The sequence below is a fragment of the Larus michahellis genome, chromosome 1 (assembly GCF_964199755.1).
Source record: "Larus michahellis chromosome 1, bLarMic1.1, whole genome shotgun sequence".
NCBI lineage: Eukaryota > Metazoa > Chordata > Aves > Charadriiformes > Laridae > Larus > Larus michahellis.
In genome coordinates, this window is record NC_133896.1 from 127,360,329 (window position 1) to 127,383,661 (window position 23,333).

At 40.1% G+C, this 23,333-nt stretch overlaps 1 long non-coding RNA gene across 1 annotated transcript; it reads left to right on the top strand.

The window, feature by feature from the left end:
- Positions 1-285: 285 nt before the first annotated feature.
- On the top strand, positions 286-22,633 carry LOC141749595 (uncharacterized). The gene is made up of 3 exons (XR_012589409.1): positions 286-10,349; positions 10,855-11,031; positions 15,771-22,633. It is a non-coding gene; the product is annotated as an uncharacterized LOC141749595 (long non-coding RNA).
- The last annotated feature ends 700 nt before the right edge of the window (positions 22,634-23,333 follow it).

Below are 23,333 nucleotides of genomic sequence, written 5' to 3' on the forward strand. Positions count from 1 at the left end.
CTTACGTCAGTCATAGCGCTCTTCCACCGCGGCGCTTCGGCTTGGTTGGCCGTCGGCGCCCGCCTCCCTCTCCCGGCCTCACCCCATTGGTCGGAGTATGAGGGAGGAGGCGGGCTTTCAGGGATTCGCGGCTTATGAGAGGTGAGGCGGGCCGTCAGTCAGAAGAGCTTATCGATTACCCAGGGCCAGCAGGTTTGGCAGCGCACCTTTAAAAACCGGAGGACGCGGAGGCGGGGGGGCTCTTCGGCAGTGGCGGGTGTGCGGGGTGGGAGGAGGAGGGGAGTGGGCTGTGCTTACGGGTGGAGTTGCGTAACGGGGGCTCCGGGCTGTGGGGGAGTGGACGGCACTGAGGAAGCGGGCCGGGCAAATCGGAGGGGGGGGCCGCGCTCACCCGCCCGCCCTACCTTGGGCGTGGGGCGTGGCGCTCTTGGCACAAGTGGATAATAATGGCTGCCCCGAGCGGGGGACGGTGCTGGCTCGGGCTCCGTTCCTTTGGACCGCGGCGAGGAGGAGGAGGAGAAGCCGCCACCGCCCGAGGGGGTGGCTAGGCGGCGGGTAACGCCCGGGCAGAAGGGTGGCGGCAGCGGCCGAAGCGAGGGCCGCCCCCGTGGCGCGGCGGTTGGCCTCACCCGCCCGGGGAAGCAGAGCCGCCGGTGTCCGGCTTACGGCTTTCGCCCGCCCGCTCTCAGCAGCGGGGGAGGGACTTTCCCGCACACGCCAGCCGGGGGAGGCGGGAGGGCGGCCGTTGGCCCGCTAACGGACGAGCGCGTGGTGTGGCGCGAGGCGCGCTGCGCGCGGGCGGAAAGGGAAAGCCGCCCCTCCCCGCGAGCCAGTGACAGGTGGAGCGGCGCCCGCTGGGCGCGAGCCCCCGCGGCCGTCACGTGGCGCGGGGGCGGGGCGGGCGCCGCGCGAGAGCGCTCTCGCGAGGCCGCGGCGGGCCGCAGGCGTGAGGGCGGGACAGGGAGGCCGCGCCGCCGGGGCTGAGTGGGGCCGCCGGCTTTCGCCTCCCGGCCGGACTCAACTAGGGCGTGGGACGGTGGGCTGGAGGGGGGCCGGGGGCTGGTTCGTAGGAAAGCACCACGGACTGAAGTCGGGCTGCCGGGAGCGTCTCACGCGTGAGTAAGTGTCTTGAGTTTCTTTTGACGTTGGGGGGAAAGGGGCTTCGCGTGCTCGGCTTGCTGCCCCTCCATTGTAAGGCCAGGCCTGTCCACGGTCTTCCGTGTGGCTTAAATGCTACCTGGATATCCCTGAGTCCTCCACTCTTCCCAGCTTTGCCAGCAGCTCCAGGGTCCAGTTTTCTCTTCACGGTCCCCCTGATTTGCCCATACAGCCAGGAAGCTCTAGAGCTCTCTAAGTGAGGCTTTTGAAAATCATTAGATCTTGTTTCTGCTGTGATGCTTATGAGAAGATCAGCCTTCTGTGGGGCTGTGGTGGATGCTCACTGCTTATACCCATTTTGCCGAAAATGAATCAGCAGTAGTCTTCTGTAATATCACTGTATTGCTTCTCCAATGTCTAGCCAAAGCCCTATGACTGGGCAGACTTTTCTCTGCTAGCTGAATTTCCTCCCGTCAGAGAAAGGCCTGTTTTATGACTGCCAGGTGCTCTGAAGCATCAGTGAAGCTATTAACTGCCTTTGAGAAATAGATTAATAAGGTCAAAGGCCGAACTATGCAAGGGATGTTCACTCATAATGCTGCTCCTTGCTGGTTCTATTGCCACTTTTTTAATTGCCACCATCAAATAACATACTTATGAAATTGAAGCACGTTTCTGCCTCTTTAGGTGTTACAGGTAACATTTATGTGTCATTTACTTTTCCAAATGGATCCTCAAATGTTTTCTTGTCCTGGTGTCTATAGCACAGTGCAGAGACACTGGCAGAAGTGTGTGAGGCCTGCACTGCTCCCCAGCATACTGATGGGAGATCTGGTCAAGACAAAGTCTTGAATAATGCAAAAGAAGACTCAAATTAGTATGTTCTTTCTCCTTTCAGAAGCAGAATCTTGTCATGTAGCCAAGCTTTTTGATGCAAATGCAGTTAGAACAAAAAAGCACCTGAGTTTACTAAGGTTGCATATCTTTATAAAATTGCCAGCAGCTAGCTGGGTAGAGTATTGATATAAGAGACCAGCATTTGTGTTTAAAGTATTTTTGAGCTTGGAGACCAGATAAAAACCGAGTTACTTTCAGTTCTGGGAATGGGCCATTGTCTATTAATAGTGAAAACAGAGGTCTAATCAAACATCTATCTTCACCTGTATTTTGCGTGGCTTCTCAGTCATATATTTTTCTTGGCAGTGCTTCCTTAGGTGCCTAACTTGCGTCCAAGAACTTTATTGATTGGCGATGTGCCAAAAATAAGGTATTTCAGCACAGATTATTTCAAAGAATTTTGACTATGAGGTCTTATGCTTCCGCTTTGCAGTATCCCGAGTATAAATCAATGGGAAGGATAGCAGACAAAACTATTTCTCACTACCAGGAAGGTAACTTCTAAATTACAGAACAATTCAGGAGACTTCATAGAAGGATACTGATGTCTTAGTTTCTCGTTATACTTTCAGTTGAACTCCTTTGCACCTCAAGTAACAACACTGCAGTTAACTCCTCTAGTATTCTCAACACCACTCTTACCCCCCTGCATCCTGCCTGTATTGCTTGAACTGAATTTCCAGTTGCCCTTTTTGGGTATTTGATCTACTGTTTGAGTGACTGAAGAGGTACCATGAAGGCCTGTGTATTGTGTCAACTCTTCAAGATGTATCCAAAGCTCAGCTTTAATAATAGCAAGAAAGGCTTGAAAATGCATACTGAAACTAACACTGCCTGCCCTTGCAAACAGTCACTTAACAATTTTGGGAACTAACAGTGATGCACTATTACCTGTATGAAAGGAGAGAGATGGTTTCTGACGGATGCGATGCTGGCCTTCCATTCTGAGATACCCCCAGTAAGGTGGCTTCAGAAGGAGTGTGTCCTTAAATTCTTAAGAATAAAGAAGGAAACTGCAGTGTTGTTCTGTATCTATCAAGTATTAGTTAACTCAATAGGTTTTAGCTTAGTTTAAATTCTGAAGTCATCTGCAAATCTCCAGAACCACTTCGCCATCTTCTGTGTGAAAGTTGTGGACCGACAAAGCTCTTGGACTGAACTTGGATCCCCCTCTCCTGTATATTTTTAACTCCCATTGACTTTCCATGCAGAATTGCTTTGTGTATTCCTATACACTGCGTCAAGCGTTGCCTGGTCATGCTGCAAGACTCACCCAATCTGTTAAGAGACTGAATGCTGTTAACGTGTGTACAGTTGCAGAGTAGTTTATGCCAGAGAGAGAGCTCTGTGTTCAAAGTAGGTGTTTAACATGCTGGTCATTCTCTGCAGCTTGAAATTGAGATGTCAAGTTAATGTGCCACTTCTTGAAAAGTAATGTTAAAAACAGCAAAAGTTAATTCTAGAGTTCTCATTATAAATAAATACACATCACCTGTGGTCTTGTTAATCTGAAAAGCAGCTCCTGAAATCACTGCAAAAAAGTTGATATGGAAGAAAGATTTGGCTTCAGCACTGGATTTCAAGCTGTCATCTCACTTGATGTCAAAGGTAGTTGTGGTATCTCAAACATCTGGGTTCATTGGCAAATAGGACAAGCCTGAGCACATATATAGGAGCTCAATCTCAGGAAAATAATTCCATGTAGGGGAGGAGTGCCTTGCTCCAGATTTACTTTTTCTTTTCACCCTCGCATCCAGTATTACATCTCGCTGCCATCAACCCCAGCAATCAAGTGTTTAGCTTGCCATTGTTAATTAAGGGAGGAGCTTTTTAGAGATGGTGGTGATCCTACAGGGTTTTTTATGAGCAAGGGTATGGTAGTCTGGTATGAATGTTCACCACAAATTCACTGTAAATATGTTAATATGAAGTCCTGACTGGAGGCTTGTTTGCTGCGATAAATACTGTCTAGTGTTGGGAATGTTGCTTCTTGTAAAGCATGAAGCTCCTTGCTTGCAATGACAAACACATGAGGCCTGCTCGTTTTTCCGATGTCATGATCTGGGACAAGACAAAGCAGCAGTTTGTTAGAGATTAGAGCCCTCCAAATTTAGTAGATTTTTCTGAAGAGAATTATATTTTCAAAAAAAACTTGGTCTTCAAATTGTAAAATGTTTTGGGCTGCTTGTATGTAAAATATGGGGGAGTAAATGGACTCATAAATATTAAAAAGTTTTAATGTGTACATCTCCTTAAAGAAGACAACTGTGGACTTAAACTCAAAAGGGTTACCTAGTGGGAGTATACCACACTGGATCATTTTAGCTATACCTGATCTTATGACAACTCATGATGTGGAGTGCCCACATGCCTCTTTGTACTTGCTTTTGGACTTAAAAAATGAGGAGAGATTTTTCTTGAACTCTCCAAATGTTCTGCATAGTATCATACAAAAATAATTATTTTTTTCTAAAGGTAGTTTTTTCAGTAACTACCACTTCTGTGGTCTTACCAATTGCGTTGAAAAGCCAGACTTGCTCCATGAAGATTTTCTGGGTCACGTGGACAACGCTATTCTCTTACTATCTGACTTCCTCATCAGATCCATTCTCAGATACACGCTTATTTACAAGAATAGTGATGTTTTTATTATTGTTATTAACATATTTGGTGTGACTTCCAAACCAGGTAGCAAATTTGAATGAGCAATATAGCAATCCCTGCTGGATACAATTGAAATGTCATGGTCTTCTGTAGTCCAGAACATACTTGCTAGTCACCTACAGCAAGATTCGGTATTTGAACCCCTGGAAAAACTATGGTGCTTGAAGTTAAGTATATCATCTCAGATTGGTCTTTCATTCCTGCTTTTTGAAGTTCTTTGCAGCTGCAAGCTATGAGCTGATAGAGAAGTCACCTCCTTACACTGTCATGCAGGAGTATGAAGCAGTTCAGGATGCACATGTGATCTCTACTGATGCTACTGTTTTAAAAAAAAGTTTTCCAGGCATGGAGTCAACATTATACTTCTAGTAGCTCAGAGGACCTCTAACTATAAGGAAAATCCTTTTGCAGTAGCCCAGGAGAAACATGACAAGACAACAATGTTGGTTTTGTGTGACAAGGTATACATATTGAAAAAACAGCAAACAAAGGCAAGCTAAGCAGAAGAGTCCACAGGATGGCATTTTTGTGTCTTAGAAAATATAAATTCTAACATTGCTTTGTTGCCACCTTGCCAGATTTTAGTCAAGCTGCTTGAAATTTGTGATTATTTGGCATATAAGGGAAAGCAACATAAAATAATACCATCTGACAATAGGTTAGTGAGAGAGAAAGTAGCCCATTTGTTTAACCTTCCATATTCATTGACAGGGGCTTTTTTTTTCTGCTTCTTTTTTCTTACTGCTCTTTTCTTCATTTGTTCCAAGGTAGAAGCAGAAAAGCTTAAATTACTAAATTACGTTGTTCTTGAAATTGGAAACAAAAAACTCTGCAGTACTTCGTTTTTGTATTTTAGCAGTAGCTCCCATATTGTCCAGGACTTCATAATAAAATGATCTGCAATTTGCATGTTCCCTGTATTACCCTCATTAAAGTTCTGATAAGTGTTGTGCGATCATCCGTGTTACATTTTGACAATGGATGGTGGTCAAGAAAGTAGGGGAAACTGATCTAATGGGGTTTGGGGTTTTCTTTTCTCCAAAACACACCAAAAAAGTCAAATGCTTTTGCTAGCTATAAGAAAAAACAATACACGTGTGGAAGTAATTCTTGAAACTAGAAAATGTGTGAAAAAATGTCTTTCCAATACTCTTTATCACTATGTTGATGAACAAATTGCTCTTCGATCTCAGAATACCTTACTAACTTTGAGTGATGAGAGGAGTAAAGGTGAGCTAATCTAGGAAATGCGTTGTGATCATGAAGATATTTTATCTTAATGAAAGTGTTAGAAAACTAGTAATTACTAAATGCTTTTGTTACAGACCTTACTTAGTATCATTCTGTCTTGCTTGAATCATATAGTCATTTTTGTTTCTTGCCCTCTCCTCCCTTTGGTCAGCTTGATTTTAAAACTTGGATTGTATCCAAAAGGCTTAATGCTTGAATTAATCTGAAATTTAAGTGGTAATTCATAGTCATAAGAAGTACACACAGCTATCAGTTAAGCAGTAAATCTGTCACTGTGCAGTGTGTCAGCAGAAATCATAAAATTGTCCCTTGAGCAATAGAAAAGTCAAAGGAATTGTTACTTACTTAAAAATAATAAACAACATGTCAACAATTCAATCTAAACATGGGAAACAGTGAATTTGTATAAATAACTGTATTTTGAGCTGTTTCATGAAATTCAGGTATCGGCTTTTTTGGATATTCTGTAGACCTTCTGTGTAAGAGAGATTAGTTCTTTGCATGCTAGTAAGAACACACTTTTACCTGTTTGCTTAAGTTCTACCAGAAGAAGTGACTGTTAGAAGAGCTACCATTATATCATATTTTTTGCACTCTATAGATCTCTCATATACTAACTGTCAATTTCTGCAGAGTTTGACAAATAAATAATATGAGAAATTAAACTTGTCCAGGAAGTGTTTCCTTTATAGTGCTTCTGTTAGTAGATTTTTTTTTTTTAATTGCACCAGTTCCTCCCCCTGACCCCCAGGAGTTTTGTCTGTGTCCAGTGGTGTGTATTCCAAATTTGCCATGCATTCATTTCTGTTAGTAGTTTCAGAAGGTAAGTAGGTAAGTGTCCACCCTCCCACTAGGAACTGGATGTGGCAGCTATGACATAACCCCTTCCAAAGAAGTCACCTGTTTGACAGAAGGTGATCATGAACAAGTATCTCTACTCTTCAAAAACAATGCAAAGAAAGTGACATTTCTTGCGGTTGTGATTATCCAGGACTTTAATACAACTGTTGAGAAGCTGAAAATAAAAATACCATGTTTATGTTAACTTGTCTTCATCTTCAGATTGACAATTGTAGCTCTTCTGTAGCATTATAGAATTTGGCGAATGCTGTCAAGGAGAGTGGGGGAAAAAAAAAACAAACCAACAGCTTTGTGTTTCTATGACTAGGTATTTATGTATGTGTTGACTTAGTATAAGATGCCAGGCTAATACCTTGATAGCTTGCTGGTTTTCTGGCTTGTAAGTAAAAACAAGTAAAATTTCTAAAACAGCTCTGAAGCAAAGTTAAGGGTTTGGGGTTTTTTTGTACAAACGTTTGAAAGGAGCTGTTCATGATGCTCACAAACTAGACGAATGGATATCTTGTTTACTTTTGTAAATCCTAGAACAGAATGCAATATTATCCAAGATACATTATTATCTGATATTTTTGTTTTTCTCCTAATGCAGAGGATGTCACATGCTCTTACTGGATTTAATTTAGGGCTTTATAGAAAAATCTTTTCAAGAAGGTATCTGAGAACTATTTATTTTAAAAGTGTCAACTGTTGTGTATGTTGCTTTTTGTAAACATTCTTGCGGATGTCTAAAATGATAATCCTGCTACATCTGCTTATGCAGCAACTTTTAAAATCCAGTAATTTGCACAAGTAATGGTATATATTAAATCTTGTAATCCTGTACAGACAGAAGTTTTAAAGGTGCAAATAGCAGAAGGGGCTCTGTGACATTGTATATGTCTTGTCCAGAGTTAAGGCAGTGGCTCAAGAAGCTCTATTGTATGCAGACAATGACAATTCTCTGTCCTTGTCTAAACACAGTTCAGGATTCCTTTAGAGCAATTGATAAGTCAGGAGGTACTTTAAATAAAATAAAACATGATGCTTAAGTTTGAAGATTGTTGCTATAGGGCATGTAACTCTCTATTTCTTCTCTTACATTTTAGAGTTTTATCAAAATAAGGTGTCATCAAGGACTCAATGAATAAGGGACAAGGTTGTACTGAAAGCATGTAAACTTTTTCATCATGTGTGACCGGAAGATAAAACAAGTCCTATACTAAAACACCAAACTGAAATTTGAATTTATTTTTTTTCCCCATAAAATTCTTTCTATCAAGAGGTGGATTCTATTCAGAAGCTCTCTAGCGGTTTGTGTTCCACTGTGTCTTCTGAATGTCAGTAAGAGTTGGATCAGGCCTCTAACAGAGCTGAGAACGTCAGGAGGGCATGAGGAAGACAAGTAGTTTCTACCGTAAGCTTGACGTTCATAAAACCAAAAGCTAACCTTGCTTTTAGGTATACGTCTTCCTTTGCTTCCCCCACCCATCAGCTGCATTTCACTTGAGAACCTGTGAAATAGGAAATTGCTAGTTTAGGAATGGTTTGGAGAATTTCCCATCTTAAAATTTCCCAAGGTACGATTTGGTCTGTGAATATTTGCAGTTGTGTATTTGTGTAAATATACTCAGTACTACTAAAATCAGTGTGTAAGCAGTTCTCCTCTAGTGTTTGGGTTTTTTTTTTTGTCTTGTTTTGTTATTTGGGCTGTACTTGAGTCCTATGGTAGTTTACTTTTGTGAGGAAAGTTAAAGCATAGTGTTTCTCTCCATGGATGTATAGTCCCAAACTGAAAGCCAAGTGAAAGGGAATTGCCATTGGTCTCAATGGGAGAATGGGAGCCTCTTGGGAAAGGGGGCAGCAAAGGGCAGCCTCACAAAGAATGGGCAATATTTTCCAAAGCCTTGGTATGTTTAAATCAGTACTTTTTCTACCAGCAGCGGATACACAAAATTTTACTACGTACTTTTATACAACAAAGTCAATGTTTCACCAGTGGCTTCTTAGTATCAGTGAGAAGAAAGTCCCTCTAATATTCCTCCCTCTCAATTAAGAAATTAGGAAAAAAAATCCACATCCCCTATTGAATTCACATGTTTACATGTAAGCATCCAAGTTTACTGCTTTACTGGAGTCTCAATAGCTGTCTATATACCGTGAAATTATCAGTGCAATTGGCACTATTTTAAAGACATCAAAGACTTATGAAAGTATGTGGATACATTCCTTCTTCTCAAGGATAGTCTGTATAAAAATGACTGGGGCATAATCTTAAGAAATTTACATTGGTCCTGCTTAGGTTATAATTCTATGTACAAAAAGGAGGACAAATGTTTTATTATAAATACTATTGTTGCCAAACATGTCACTGGCTCTTTTTTTAAATAAGTGATTGGTTATGCTTTTATTACATATCCCTTCAATATAAGTGCATTTCTAATGAATAATGCCACATTGCTAAGGACCTGAACCTGCAAGTTACAGAATGCCATCTGAAGAGACACTCTGCTCAGCACTTGGGAGGATCCAGTCCCATTTTTAATGGATCAGTTCAGATAAGCTTGCAAACTTTGCAAGCTTATCATAACTCCTTTATTCAGGAAATCGGGCAAGAAACAGGTTTTCTTGCAAATTCAGTGTTGTTCCCAGTTTCTGTTACATCAGCCTATGCTGAAGCAGACATCCTGCACTGTTTATGCTTCTGTTCTCTCTGAAAACATAATGCAATATGCATCATTAGCGAAGAACAAATCTTACCTATCTACTGTTAAGCCTCTTTTACGAATCAACTGAATTTTTTCAAGTGTATTTCTATTTAGGGTTATTAGTTTTGCAATGTAAATGCTAACTGTCAGTGGTCTGCAAAAAATGCAGGGAAGATACAAGCAGGATGATTCCAATTTCTGTCTCCCAGTGGAAGGGGGTTGGTTTTGGATATTGCTGTGCGTGGGGGTGGTTTGGTAGGGTGCAGGAGGTGGAGATCACGGCAGCACCTGGAGGGTCACGAGGACAGAGCCAAGCGCGAGAGGTGGATTTGGACGCTGGTTGAATAGAGGCCTTTTCTGTGGCTGAATTCTTGACTAGTCACGCCAGCTCTTCTTTCTGTTGCTGTCATGGTTTTCCACTACTTGTGTAAAATATGAATGTTCTGTTAAAATTACAAGGAGTCTGGCAAAAAGCAGAAATGATCAGATGGTTTGGGTTTTGTTTGGGTATTTTTTTCCAACCTTAGTCAAACCAATGACTTACGACAGCACTTTTGTCAAAAATTACACAGCTGTGTAACCACCATGAAGGTGTCTCAGAATGTGGGCATGTGACATTTATTCTGTAACAGCAACTCCTGCCTCTGAAGGTCCCTTCCCAGTCACTGTTACCAACCCCGTGCTGCAGTTTGCCACGGCCATTCCTCAGCAATACCGGTTTCACTGTTTACAATGCCATGCTGGAAACTCAGGCAAAGTCATTGAAGTAGTCTCAGTTAAAACAAACCAACCCACCACCCCACCCCCTAAAAAAACAACAACCCACCAACCACAACAGCAAAAAAACCCCAAACTTCAGGGGGAGGTGAAGGCCGCCTCCAGACAACTTTTATGGTAAGTATTCGCGTGTAATATTGTGTAGCACTCTGAAAAATACTTAAGAATAAAATCATTTTAACATGAAATGCCAGAACAGATGATACCGTGATTGTATTATTGAGTAGCAGACTCAATTAAATTAAAATTTTTCTTGTTAATAAATCTTAACTATTGCTGGCTGCCGCTGTGAAGAATCCTTAGATTCTTTTGTAAGGAGGTCCAGCCTGTTCATGACAGTGCCTCAGGAGCTGGTAGGCTGATGCACAACACAGTAAGATGATTGCATCCTGTGAGGTTGACCGGAGATTGCTATCACAGGAGTAAAAACCAAGTTAAAAATTATAAAAACCTGAAACCTCTAAAAGCTTGTGAGCCATAGAAATGACCTACTACTAAATCCTTACTACTTATAAGTAATTGTTAATTTGCCTGTCAGTTAGTCAGATTTTAAGTTGGGAGGGTTGGACAAATTGCTGTTGGTCTTTGTCACGAGCTCTCTTTCTGTACTGTACCGATGCAGAAGCTGTTGCTGGGAGTCAAAACCCTGATCCACACACAAGGAGGAATAACTTTTTTTTTCAAGATAACGCTTTTGAATGCTGCGTTACCTGTGTACACATCTCGTTCCTGATGGACCATGATTCATCACAGTTGGCAAGGCTAAGAAGGAAACAGCATCTACCAAATAATACAATTGGTAGGTTATATAGGAAAATAACCCACATTCTTCTTTCATCCTAAAGAAAATGCCAGTGTTTTCTCATCTGGTTTATACACTTTTTTTCCAAATTTTACAAATTAGGTGGTTACTTACAGAAACTTTTAGGAAAGAATTTGTGTCTTATATATTAATTCTTAAGTTCAGAAGTGTAAAGATTATCTTATTGAACTAATCATTCCTTCTTAAGACTACCTTTGAAATGTTTCCATTACGCTTATTCAGAAGCGTAGGAATCCTAGCTAAAATGTCAATTCCTGGAAGTGTTTAAAGTAATACTAAATGAACAATAAATACCATAAGGGTTAAAGATTAAAAATTAAACTTTTAACTACTATCTGCTTGCTTTGCAGCCTTAATACATAGGCTAGGATTTCTGCTCTACATTAACATTCAGAAAGTTTTTCACCATGATCATGTAATTGTTTGTATTAGAAGCTTAACTGTTGTATGCGAAATTAGAATCATGCCTATGGGTATTTAAAATGGAAGAATAATACCAGCTAATGACTTCAGTGTAACTAGTAAAATTACATCAGGGAGAGTATTTCAGATTTTGCAGATTGGCCAAATTTATATTGATGAGAAATATACAAGATTTAGCTCAGTAAAATTTAATGAAACCAAGCATATATTGAGGAAATGAAAGCGTACAGGCTTATTTGTTGCAATGTGTGGAAATTGGTTAACTTTTTATTTGAGAGAGAAACGAAGTTCTGCTTTATGGAAATTTCTGATTATTTTTCCAAAACATTGTTACTTCTTTTGACGTAAACAGTTATATGGTCTTGCAGATAGGTTTCTTTAGTAAATTAAATTTATTGAACTTGCTGTATCTTTGCAGACATATTTCTTCACCAGCAGTAGACAGAGGCATATTCCTTTGCAGAAAGAACTGAGTCGTTTTGAAATACAGAAGGAAACTAGAAGAATGTCTGTTCAATTTCCAAGTGTTTCTAGAAAAATGTTCTATGGCTTTTCTGGCCATTTTCAACTTTCTAACATCCTCTTCTACTCAAAGATACAGACACCTACTCTAAAGCACTCCCAGCTCATTAAGTTGGGTAATGTCAGTAGGCTGGACCATTCAGGCCCTGGCAAAATTCATTTGCATTCATCATTTGGCTTGCCGTGTGAGCTATGATTTGTATCATAGATTTTGTTTTAATTACTCCAAGAAGCAGGACTGCTTCTCACTTTTATCCTCAATATGTGGTGTAATTCCAGCAATTCCAGCAAAGTTTTGCTTAATCTAAACTGTTGGTTGCTATAAATAATTTCTTGCTGTGAAAGGATGAGATGGAGCATTTTGGATCTTGGTATTAATTGCAAAGAACCGAGAGATTCAAGATGAAAATAGGTTCATTAGTTTGGACTTCCTAGTGAAGATATGAAATCTGAAAAGATTAGAATAGAATTAGTTAGTTAATTAAGACATTTTTTATTTCTTTATTTGTTTGTTAATTAATAGAATTAGTTGGAGAACTTAGAGTAAAATACTAGACACTTTAAAAGTGTTAAAAAAGAGAGATGCAGATTCAAATACGCCCATGCTTTAATGAACCAGATGCAACTTCCAGGCATTCAGTGGGTGCCTGAGTGCTAAAATAGAATGAGATAAATCTAATTTTTAAAGTTGGATAGTTTATTCAAAGATTGAATCAAATTAAGAGCGTGTGTGTATGTTCTACTAGCATAGAAATAGTATAGTGAATGAACACAAAGATAAGCCTAATAATGTTATCCGTAGAACATCTGAAAGGAAGTAGAACAGAACAACATGTTTTAACCAAACAGCTCACAAAGCAGTCCTCTGATATATCAAAGCTAATTAGGACAGAGTCCAACAATTACAAAAGATATTTAGTTGTGAAGAGATACTCAGCAATGTTTTGTCTTATCTCTTAAGCAGATCAATCATTAAAGGCTTCCTGTTATATTTCTTCATGACTTCTTTTCAGGAAAATCTATTACCTTCTCCTCAGGAGGAGATTGAGACCTATCAGAACAATTAATTTGGCCTACTCCCAGCCACCCCGTCTTCTGAGATCCAGTCGGGGAATAATAATAGCCTGCATGAATAGTTCTTGCAATAGCAGTCTGCTCTGATTATTGCCTTTCCTCATTTTCCTCATCATGCTACACAACATACGTTCAAATTCTGATCCAGCCAAATCGTTGCACATGTGCAGACAAACTTCTGAATGTCTCCGGGAAGACACCGCAGCACAAAGCTGAGCCGTGAGTTTTGCCATAGCAGCAAGTTTGGGTAGTCTCAAATTCCCAAGGAAAAGATAGAAATTATCTGTAACGGTTAATGTAGGGAGAAGAAGGGCTGGCACCGTATGAGAAGTTTCTCAAAGTCTTTCTGTCAACACCATCTTTTGCTTTCATATGCTTTTGCATGTGATAGCGGCCTGATAGTCTGGGGCACAATCCCTAAACAAAACAACAGCAACTCTTTCTGCAGTTAAAGAAAGTCTGTATAGAACAGTCCTCCAGCTTGGTTAGCGGGGGAGTCTTTCTTTCCTGTACACCCGAGAAATGGGGGGAATAGAGGTAATTCGCTAGCCTGTATCCCAGAGTGATGCCTGAAGGTATCATTGTTTTTTACTCATAGAAATCAGTATTTTAGAAATAACTTTTCAGCTGAACCTATTCTCATGCTCTCAGTTGGCACTTGTTCTTTTGTCCTTTCTTGGCCTTCTTCCACGGCCTTCTAATGGAAATCACTGCACAGTTCTTGTTCTCCGCTCAGCCTTTGGATTTCTAACTCAAATTTATCACTCTTTTTGAGGGGAAATGTGTGTGCTCTACAAGTGTGTTTTTCAGGGCTTCCCCCATGCCACACTGTAAAATTGATGCAAAGCATGTCCTGCCTTTTTTCTAAGCAGAAGGAGAAATTGTATCATCTCCCTAGAACAGATGCTTCATTGCCACTTGGCCTGTCTACAGTCTACTGTTCTTAAGTCCTATCTGTAGGTAATCTTACTTTTTAATGAAAAATATTTTGGTCTAGAAAGGGGCAGACAGATAACGTCCATGTGTTTTTGCCACTGCTTTATTTCAATTTAGTCTTCAATAACAAAGCAACTGAATATAATATTTAAAAATCAGTTTGTTTTCTGAAATCAAGTGAACTTCATCCAAGCTCAAAATCCTGACAGTCAGTTCTAACATTTGCAAGTACACACTGAAGAAAAATATTTTGACATCTAGGCTGTCAAATAATCTGTCAGTAACAGTTATATCGTTCAGGGAGAGAAATTATAACTTCCAGAGTAATTTATTGGGAAAAATAATACATTTACTGCAGTGAAATACCCTACTGGATAAATAGCTGGAAAAGTTACTTAGCGTTTTTGCAGGGGAAGTAGTTGGCTTCAGAACATGGGTTATTCTCTTGTGACAAAAAACAAACAAACAAACAAAAAAATAACAACAAAAATAAGAAAATGAACTAGTTGCCAGAAATCAACAAAGAGTAGGTACCTGCAAACAGCAGTATGTTCACATATGTTTAGGAAGCATTAGGAACCTCACGCTGAATGATGTAATGCATAGAGAAAAGGGAAGGGGTGCTCAGGATCGTACTCCTTACAGAGGAGGCTCGTGGGGCACAAAGGGTCATACACCAAATGCTTTCCTGGGAGTCATTCTTGAAAGCTAGAGAAGTTCTTATCACTGTTGTGCTGTGCCTGCCTGGAAAAAGGGTGCTGTCTTTGGGGAGGGGTGTTCCCTGGCATGATGCAATGACTGCTCTGTGGAGCTTTCACAGCTGTTGGTTTCGCATCTTCCAATTTTCCTTCACTGACATTTTTCATTTTTCTTTGTCTGTTAAAAAGTAGTCTTGTTTCTGTAGAGAAATGTCTGAGCATTATGTGTGATGACAGTAGTAATCATTTCCAAAGTGCTCAGAGGACTAAAGGCCAGGTTTTGTCGGCTTGCGTGTTGCTGTTAGATGGTCAGTCTGAGGCTACACGGCACGTCTGCTTTTAATCTGGCATAATTTGTGTCCCATACTGATTTACGCATAAAATTTTAAGTATTAATTGTGGCTTCTTGGAAAGAAAATGCATTTTATCATGTAATTAACAAATAGTAAAGTTGTTACCCTAGTTCTTGCTATTGTTGGCAACGATGCCAATAAAAGATAAAATTTTGCAAGAGTAAGCAAGACCAGGTCATATAGGAGGACTGGCACTTCAAGATGATTCAGCAATTAAAGAAAGGTGTTTGTAGCATAGGCAATCTCAGCTTTCAAATTCTTCCTAACTCTGCCCGTAATTAGTCAACCAAGTGTCATTGGAACTTACCTTTCCCTTGATGGTTAATGCCACTAGCGGTGCTCCGTTAAGCTGCTTCTTCCAGAGTCTTTTTCAGTGCTTTTCCTGATGCAGGAGATGTTTTCCCTTTTCAGATAGGCATTCAGTTGATGAAGTTTACTCTGAGCTTCATGTGTTCTGAGGCACTTGTTAGAAATTACAAAATAAAATGAGTAAGACATGAGCTTAGATTATTACATCTTACCACATCTACATCAAACTTTTATTCTGTTGTCATTTTTAGCGGAGAGGCAATGTAACAAATTATTGCGGGACTTCCTTGTTTTATTATTTTCATTTGTCTTCAGTGAAACTAAAAAATGAAAAACTGTTGCCATATTCATCTTCATTTATCCTCCTTATTTGTTCTTCGGTATTTCGTCTTTTTCTGAGGCAAAACAGAAGAGGGGGAACGAGAAGGCTGAGGCTGAACGAAGAAAAAGGTAAAAGAAAAGCAAAACAAAGGAGAAAATAAAAAAAGTTGCGATACTTTTTATGGAAACTTTTAACTTGAAAAAATATCCTGTCTGAAGGGTTTACAGTTATTCCATATGGAATAACAGTAGTTTTGTCTTTTTTTTAAAAAAATCTCTACTGTTTCCAATGTAAATCAGCGTAGCTCCACCAAGGTCAATTGGGGACAAGTTGCGCAAACTTTAGCTGCTGTATTAGCCCATATTTAGTATGTTTTAAAATACTTCATCTGAGTTGACAAGATGTGCATATGGTATCTCAGTTACCAGACTGGAGGGCTGTAGCCTTTAGCCTTTCTCTCTGTCTCCTCACTGTCGTATTTCACTCATGATCTTCCTGCATCAGACTCAGATTATCAGCTCTTTTTCGTCAATAAAGCATCCAGCATATTAAAATATTTTGTATAAATTATAATCATATGGAATTTCAGACCAATTTAACTAAAATTATTTTTTTTTTTTGCAAAATCATGGCAAATTTTTAAAAATAAACTGTTAGAGCTTTTTGAAATGTATTGTGGATGTAGTCATGATTTATGTGCAGTCAGTTATCTTGTTATCTATTGAAAAAAACCAACAAGTTTCTATCTCGCATTTCCTAAATGAGATTTTTCTGTATACAAAGCACGTGTCAGAAATTCATATCTAAAGAACATGCCAATTGGCTTCTCCATGTGGCAGCTTGTAAACAAAAATATTTGGAGGCTGCGTATTTGTGATATGATGACATGTAACGCAATGTACAAACAGCAGTTATTTGGAAGTATCTTGTTATCCTACAATGAAAATAAAATGGTCGATCATGCTTGCTTTGCTGTATCACAGTTCAGCTGGTGGAACTTTCCAAATTCAGGTGGTACTGTTGTTTTTTTCCAAATAGGTGTACTGAGAGGTTAAATATTTTATTAGTGACCTACCTATATTTGCATGAGAGTGATACGTCAGTTCTGACGTGGTGTTTTGTGTGTTTATCTTCAACTTATTTGGTCTTTCCACCCCCTCACCCCATACTAATTCTGTTTCGATCAGAAGCAAATTCTGGTTGTACTGAAATCAGTGAAACATTTTCCACTAGATTCAGTGGGATCAGGAATCGGCTGTCAGTGGACATGGGACGAATACTGCTGCCTCTTGAAGCTGATCTAAAACCGTGCTGTTGCCAAACAGGGAAGTCACATTCTTGTGTCCACCGATGGCCGTATTTCTGGTTGCATCTTTCATGCAGGCCGAGTGATCGTGTGGCTGTGCAGAAAACAAGGTCACCTTTCTGATCCACCTGAAGAGTATCACAGGAAGGAAAAAAGCGATTCATCCTGGAGAAGAGGAGGCACCGGGGAGACCTTATACAGCCTTCCAGTATCTGAAGGGCCCTACAAGAATGCTGGAGAGGGACTTCTTACAAGGGCATGTAGTGATAGGACGAGGGGTAATGGCTTCAAACTGGAAGAAGGTAGATTTAGATTAGATATCAGGAAGAAATTCTTTACTGTGAGGGTGGTGAGACACTGGAACAGGTCGCTCAGGGAGGCTGTGGATGCCCCATCCCTGGAAGTGTTCAAGGCCAGGCTGGATGGAGCTTTGAGCAGCCTGGTCTGGTGGGAGGTGTCCCTGCCCATGGCAGGGGGCTTGTAACTAGATGATCTCTAAGGTCCCTTCCAACCCAAACCAATCTATGAGTCTAATTATCTTGTGATAATTACTATGGCAAACAGTGTCAGCTATTGTCCACATAAGTACAGATTCCAAGCTGTGAACCAACATCCGTGAGATGTTTACATTCAATACAATAAGAACTGAGAATATAAAATTTAGTAGTGCTGAAGTATTTTATTTGGTGAAAACCAAACCAAACAGTCCTGTCGAGAAGATGTAAAGGCACATTATTACATTTTTCCAATATAAATGCAGCTGGAAAAGGCTAAAGAAAATCATGTTTAAAGCACAAAAGGTTGAGCAGGATATAGGAAGAAAACTAGAATTAACTAAAAGTAGTCGTTATCTGACTGACTATTTAAATAAGCGTTGCAGCACTTGCATTGAAGCTTTCAAGCAAGGTTGAGGATCATCAACAGGCCTAACATATTAGTACATCATGAAGTACAGTGCATAAAAGTGATTTAAAAGCCCCAAGCATTTTGATTATTACTTAGTCAATAATGCAGATTCTTTTAACATTTTATCCGTTTTTTGTTTGTTGTCAAGCCTGCAAATATATTAAACATTTATAGGATCCTCTATACAATTATTTCTTGTTGTTCTTTTGCTACTGCATCCAGTAAAATAGTCTTGCATTTATGTTTATGTGTCTTGTAATTTTTTGCACCACATCCATTTTTGTGAAATCAAGAAATGCCAAATAAGAAAAATACCATTAATGAACAGTGCAAAAGGTAAGTAGCTTTCTAGTGTGGTGATCAGAGGAGGAAAAAAAACTGGGTTTATTCCCCCGATATTCCCATAAGTCAAAGTAATCATGGAAATACCTGAACCTTGTATCCTTAATTTGCTTTCATAGGATTCAAAATCTCTCTGTTACTTTCATCCAAACATAAACTAATAATGTTTCCAAATGCCTATATCTTAGTTAATCAAAACAGTGTAAGTTCTTTCCACTATGTCAACTAAGTGATAAAAAACAGACTTTGTAGGGTGAAGGCTAGACTCCAGATTCTGATGTTCCTGAAACTTATTTATTTCAAGAATTTTAATAAATTCTTTACTGGTTTTTTCCTATTGTATTAACACATTATTTGGTGTTTTCTCTTTACAGTAGATGTCCGGAATCCTGAATTATCTTTCTGTCTCTGGTTTTTTTTTTTTTTAATTTGAAATGGTTTTTTGCTGCTTTTTTAAGTCTGACTATCTTCCTAGTGTCTTTCTGTGGACTTTTTGTAGTTCAGACTTATTTGTTTAATTGATAAATAGTTTTGTATACAATTCTGTATTCCCAGTTATGTGTCCTTTGCATAGCTAGTTTTCTAATTGTTTCAAAAGAAGAACACAAACTTGAAAAACTCTGTAAACCTACGCAGTTGTACGACTACCAAATAGAGAAACATGGGATTAGTCAGTGAAGCGAATGCGGCAAGTAGAATATAACTGGGACTTCAGTGGAACATTTGACAATGTGTCGTTCAGTTTTACATGGATTAGCAAAGGTTACCTGGAACGCGAGCACTCTCCTAAACCAAGGATGAGGATACATGTCTCCGGCTGGAAAGAACACTGGGGGACACGGAGCGCTGTTCTGTCCTGTTTGGTATCTTAGTAAGTCATTCAGATAAAAAGGAAGGAAGTTGATTATTATCAATTAGCGTGAATTCTAACATGCAAACACCAGAGGAATGGCATAATGCAAATGCAGGACTGAAAACAACAAACGACAGAATGCTTGGCCAAGCGTGACCTAGTGCTGGTAAGGCAATGTGATCAAGAGCAATGCTGTTCCAGGGGAGGGACAAACCTGGATGACAAAAATGCTGAAAGAAACCGAGGAGCGGCTTTGGGCAAGTCCATACAGCAAAAGACCAATGCAATTTTAAGTAGCAGAGGTGTGACATAGGAGACCAACGCGTATTGCCTTCTTTTCACAAGACTTTTGCGATCACATTTGAAATACTGATTTCAGTTTCATCTCGATAGCAGAAAAATAACTCAGGGGTTTACAAAAGAACAGAAAAGTGACAGGGAGATTAAAAGTTATGATTTAAACAGCAAGATGTAAAAAAAGAAACAAACCCAAACAAATGAAACTGTTACAGATTATCCTAATTAACAGTCTCTTGAGGAGCGGAGTGGAGTTAGTAAACTCCCTAAGGTTTGGATCCCAAGGTTTGACGTTATGTGTTTACAGTTTCAGAGATTAAAATTGTCAGTAAAAAAGGGAATATTGACCATGTTTCTTTTGCTTCCTGGTTATCCCATTCCCCAGATTTGCCAGATGCTTGTGTGTTCTTCTAAAACAGGTTTAAACATTCAGGAGTGATATACAATTGAAATATACAAGCTGAGGAAGCCCTACAACATCAAGAAGGGAACTAGAGTGCAACTCATTAAAAAAAATGAAAGAAAATAGATAAAATTTAAAAATATATAAGATTTGGGCTAATTATTAGCAAACATTTAGTTACTGATGTCTACGTGGCAGCATAAACCATTGCTTTGAACATTTAAAACTAGATAGGAAAAGATGTGGAAAAATCAGTGATTAATTCTGTATTGGTTGAATGTATTAGGATGACTAATAAAATAGGTTTTTAGTATCTAAAATCTGTACCGCATCCAGGAAACTGAAACTGCATATACATGCACGCAAGGGATACCAGAATTTGACACTATAATTGGTAAAATCCAATGGCTTCCATTTGGCAAGACAATCCCAAATTCTATGCTGCAAGAGAGTGAAGTTTATAAATAAGTAATGTATTTATTTTTAAATAAATGGGAAAGAGTAAATTTTCCCATATTCCTAAATGCTCATAAATCATTATGATTTACTGTGTCAGTCTTATTTTTCAGTTCTGCCATCTATTTCAGTTCAGTTTAAAGGCTGTACGTATGGAGAGACTGACGACGAGATCTTCAGTCTCTGGAAATCCAAATCTGACGGAAAAAATTTTCTGCCGAGCTTACCCCTTGACCTACAGGAAGAAGTGGCAGCACTTTGAATTAAGCATTGTCCCAGTCAAAACAGCATTCTGTTTATTTAAATTCAGGGTCTATGGGGTATAGCTGTACCTTTGTACAAAGACGTATGTTGAGGATTCACTGGAAGGAAAGCAAGTAATGGGTCAATAGGAACATTTTACGTAGTTTTGATGCTGCGGAGGTGGGTAGGTGAGTTGGAGGTTACCCTGTCATAAGCAGGGACCAGGAAGCACACAGAAACAGTCATCAGTAAGTACAGGTTGCCCAGGGAAGTTATGGATGCCCCATCCCTGGAAGTGTTCAAGGCCAGGCTGGATGGGGCTTTGAGCAGCCTGGTCTAGTGGGAGGTGTCCCTGCCCATGGCAGGGGGTTGGAACTAGATCATCTTTAAGATCCCTTCCAAACCAAACCAGTCTATGAGTCTATGATTTCTCCTGACCGGAGTGCTGGGAGTGAACAGAGAGAGACGGAAGCAGAATTTCAGTTTTATAGTGTATTTTCTATAAAAAGCTCCCTTTTGATGTCTCTCTCAGTTTCATTCTGCTCATTTTTCATATCAAAGCTAAAACTTCCTTCCCCTGCAATTCCTCCATTTCACATCAGTTTGCAGCACAGTGAATTAACTCTTCCAAACCAGGAGTCGATAACGTCTTGCTTGAGGAGGTGCCTAATCACTGTGATGAATTGTCCTAAAAAATCACAGACCTTTACAGATGACATTTTCATTTGCAGTAAATTGAAGATGGGTTTAGCAAACAGCTGCTTTCTACAACAGCCAGGATTAGTCATCTTATTCTTACATCAACTCTAAAGTAGTTATTTTAAATGGGGAATTATGGAAGAGCCAAATAATTCTGGATTATTGATCTGTTTGTCTGCTGGGAGGTTGTGAGTGAAAAATCTTTTGCTCTGTTGTTCTTAATTCAGATGCCATTAGCGGAGAGGTTACTCTAGGATCACTACAAAAGAAATTGATATAATGCCCATAGTGCTGAAAAAAATTATTCTTTTCCAAATAAAAATAAATGGAAGTTAACATAGAAACAAATGTGATGTTTGGTAACTTGGAAACCACAATGTTTTACAGTAGCAACATCAATCAGAAGCTGCTATAAAACATGGCTTAAGACCTTGTAGAATTGTACTTAATACGTCAGACATAAACAGCCTAACTACAGCGTAATCAGTAATTACTACCCCTGTCTTCTAAAGGATCTATTTGCACTTATTTTCTTTGACTATCATCATAAAAGATAGACTAGCTCAATTTTATGTGTGGTATAAATATGCTTTTTCTGATTTCACAATAATTGCCTGTGGTCGTTTAATTTGTCATTGTGATTGAGATCTTTCCTCGTTTACACTTCCAAAGTCCTATTGACTCGATGTAACAGTATAAAAAGCTAAAAATTGTGTAACTATGAAAATTAGCGCAGGGTATGCTGCAGTAAATAGCATTTGCGATAAGAAGTGGATCATAAATTGCCCTTATTTATACCCAAGTAATTGAGAGTGCTTTGTAGTAATTTCTACAGTGTGTTCTTCTATCTTTAGAAAAACAGCGACGTGTCTTATAATAATGAATAAGAAACTGCAGAAATCTTCCGGCTCAGTGCAGGTGTTTACAGCTTTTTGCCCCTCTCCCGTTTCCGTGGTGCCAGTTTGCATCGCAGACGAGCCACCTTCCAGCAGGCACCTTTGGGGGGTGCCCAGCTGAAGCCCTTGAAGGCAGCTGCCTCCCTGGATCACATCACGCTCCCGTTACGTCCCCTTTCCCACTCCTCCGCTGTACTGTGCTGCCTGTTTTAATTTTTTTCAGCCGAAGAGCAGGAGCCATTTAGCTTTTTTAAATTTTACTCCTTTTTTTTTTTAAAGGCTTCGTCATGTTTCTCTTTATGGCCGAGTAGTTCTAAATGTCAGTTTGAAATCAGGCCAGGAGGTGTTCTGGCCCGACGGGAGCGGCTGGCAGTGGGGTCCCGCGCTTGACTTCCCAACCGGCTCTACGTGGCCTTCTGGGGGATGGGGGGGACAGAAAACTTCTTTAAATAAAGTTTTTTCAGCGTAAATTAGAAGCAATTTGTTTTCAAAACCCTCCCCCCCTTTATGGGTACGTACATACATCTGTATTTAAAAGCAGTAACGAGAAGGGAAGGGGCTGATGCATAATGGTTGCAGCTGGCCAGGACAGCCTTTGCTGAAGGCGGGGGCATGTGCCCTGGGCAGCTGGGCAAATTCGGGAGCAAGGAGGGGGAGCGGGACTGAATCCATGCCACCCACTGAAGGGGGAAGAGGCGCACCACGCTGCTAGACCCAGAAGGGAGGGCAACTCACTGGAGAGATTATCCCAGAGGCCCCTCAAAAAGTGGGTCTTGGGACTTGTGGGTAAAGGAGAGGGTAGAGATTTCTGGGAGACAGAGAGGTGAGCAGCTACAATGGTTCGTGTTGGAGAAAAGGGCTAAACAAGATCTCACAGACGTGGGGAGGGGGGGAGGTTGTGTGTTTGGGGTGTCTAAGTGCTCTGGGTACCTCAAATGGTCAAGGAGAGAAGAAAGGACTTAAGAGCCATCTCAGGCCGCTGGAGGTACCTTCTGAGATCAAATGTTCACACCCTCCACTTTCTCCACGACAGACCTTTATTTACATAGCTACGAGGGACAACCTGCAGTCTACTCAAACTATGCTTACTTCTACCACCTGCTTTGAGCAGTCCCCTGCACAGAAACTGCTTCTGTGTTTTACCCACGTCCACACGATCCCGAGAGTGAAATGGTGACCCTTGGCTTCTCCCCCAAGTCCAATGATGCGCTTCCATTCCTTATTTCAATATCGTTACTGC